At 39.3% G+C, this 2,775-nt stretch overlaps 1 pseudogene across 1 annotated transcript; it reads left to right on the plus strand.

Annotated features, from left to right (window-relative positions):
- Positions 1-393: 393 nt before the first annotated feature.
- LOC309834746 (WASH complex subunit 3-like) lies at positions 394-1,110 on the plus strand (annotated as a pseudogene). Its single transcript has one exon. The product of its transcript is annotated as a WASH complex subunit 3-like (transcript).
- Positions 1,111-2,775: the final 1,665 nt, after the last annotated feature.

Here is a 2,775-nt window from a genome sequence, read left to right on the forward strand (position 1 = left end):
ACACAGACTTACTAGAGAATGGACTTGAGGATATGCGGAGGGGGAAGGGTAAGCTGGGACAAAGTGAGAGAGTGGCATGGACATATATACACTACCTAACGTAAAACAGATAGGTAGTGGGAAGCAGCCGCATAGCACAGGGAGATCAGCTGGGTGGTTTTTGACCACCTAGCGGGGTGGGATAGGGAGGGTGAGAGAGAGGGAGACACAAGAGGGAAGAGATTTGGGAACATACGTAAATGTATAACTGATTCACTTTGTTATAAAGCAGAAACTAACACACCATTGTAAAGTAATTATACTCCAATAAAGATGTTTAAAAAAAAAAAAAAAAAAGCACTAGGATGCTATTACCGGGTTGGGCGGGCCCGGTCGGGGAGAGGTTTTTGGGTGAGCCTTGGGTCCCCCGCCCGCTGAGGAGATGGATGAGGATGGGCTTCCTCTCACGGGGTCAGACATAGACCTGACTAAGTGGCCAATTATTCAACAGAAAAGAACGGTGGCATTTCTAAACCAATTATTGGTGTACACTGTACAGTTCCTCAACCCCTTTTCTACAGTTTGTGAGGAGAAACTGCAGACCTTTCTCTTCGTATCCAGCAAATTGAAACAACTCTCAATATTTTAGATGCAAAGTTGTCATCTATCCCTGGGCTAGATGATGTCATATTTGAAGTATCGCCTATAAGTGTCACTAGGATCACAAATGAAACACATTCTGAAACCACTTCAGAGCAATCACAGAACAGTTTACAAGACTCTGGACCACGGGAAAGTGAAGTAACACCAGAAAAATATCTTAACTGTAGCCAAGGACATAAGATACACCAGATATCTCAAAATGGTTCAAGTGGGTGTTCCAGTGATGGCAATAAGAAACAAAATGATATCGGAAGGACTAGACCCAGATCTTCCTGAGAGGCCAGATGCCCCAGTGCCTGATATAGAAGGTGAAAAAAATACAGAAGAAAGTTCAGACAGCGAATCTTCTTTTAGTGACTAAGCTTAATTTTTATAACAATTACATATACATGTGTTGGTACACATTTACATTCTATAAGAAAGAGAGCCTGAACTTTAACTCTTAGTCATAAAAGCATCAAATAGCTACATATCCACCACCAAGCTTCCTCTGTGAAAAAATAAATAAATAAAGCATTTATAATTAAAAACAATAAAAAGACTGACTTGTGATATAATCACTGATTGGAATCTTTAGCTTACACATTTCACCTATGGGATTGGACCAAACACAATCTAGATTTTTTATGCCTCTTTAGATACTACATTAAATTCAAGAAGCAGCCACTCACCTGTGTCAGTCCTGCCTCACCAGTCCTTTCCAGGCTTGCTTTCTTCTTCCTTCCCACTTAAGTCTCATGATGCATCATGACTGAGCGGGACATCCCAAACCAAGCAGTTTTTTTCCTATTTGCAATAATACTGTGGACTCTCATCAGTTAAAAACAAAAACAAAAACACGCTTGGTCAAGTGTGCTTGTATATAACAGAACCACAAGGCTTCATTCTGTGTTATTACTTTTCACACCATGGGCCAAAGTGAGGATGGAAGATCTTGCCCTGCAATGAGGGCACTGGGAAGAAACTTCATTCAGAGGCATGAGTATCAGTAAGGAAGCTAATCTCCAATGGACTGAGCCATGTCTGTATCTACAGTTTTCCTGCAGCCCTCTGGGTGCTGTATGAGCTGCTGGGTTTCAGATTACTCCGTGCTGGTATTTGGAAAACACTTCCTCTATATCCACTTGTTTAACAAAGTTAGTAGCAAATATCAGTTCTTTCCTCTGGGAGGGCTTAGGTGGCCTAACTTCCCCATGTACCACGTCAAGTACGGTGAAAATAGTAGGTTACACTATTTGTGTAACTCAGTAGTAAGGGCTGAGGCAGGATTTGTTGTGTGCTTTCAAAAGAATAACTCTTTTCCTTGTGTAAACTCTTTCCCACAACTATATTTGCAGTAGGGAACTGCAGGAACGTGCAATTTTTCTGTTTTAAACCATCTCCTATTTGTGGCTTACCCGGAGGAGGGCTGGAGGGGAGGGTGGTAGAGTGGAAAGAGGAGTGGTCATATCCATTAGGAGTCCTGGGTTGGAATTCTGACTTTACTACCCTACTGGCTATGTGACCTCGGACATGGGACTTAACCTTCCCAGACCAAGGTTTCTGCATGATTTAAATGAACATGCTACCTTGAAGTATTTACATGTTTTAAATCATTTATTCCTTATAACACAGCAAATGTACCATCCATCACCACCTGTGTCTCCTCTCCTTTTGTAGCTCACTGTCCCCTACTTGTATCAAATGCTTCCCATCTTCTTATCCTACAGCCCGAACTCCCTTGTAACATGTTGCATACAATTAAGAGGCTAAAAAGAAGAAACAATACTTACAATACATTTGAAAATACATCTAGCAATTGGGAATGCTATAGTAGGTAGACCAAATTACGTTCTGATTGTTTCTCTGCCATATTAAAAAAAAAAAAAAAAAAAAAAAGATTTCAGTAGTTACCTATGTGCACACATCTGAATAATGAACATATTTATATTATATTTATACTGTAAAATTTTATTAATCATGTTCATGTGTATGTGTATGTGTATATACTTGTACAATACATATAAACACAGTTAGCAAAGTTATACAGTTTAAAAATTTTAAACAGTTGAAATTTCGTGAATTAAATTGCAGGTACCATAATAGCAAAATGTTTTCATCTCAATATAAATATAAATTGATAAAAATGAGATG

This window comes from Grampus griseus, assembly GCF_964374135.1.
Source record: "Grampus griseus genome assembly, chromosome: 16".
NCBI lineage: Eukaryota > Metazoa > Chordata > Mammalia > Artiodactyla > Delphinidae > Grampus > Grampus griseus.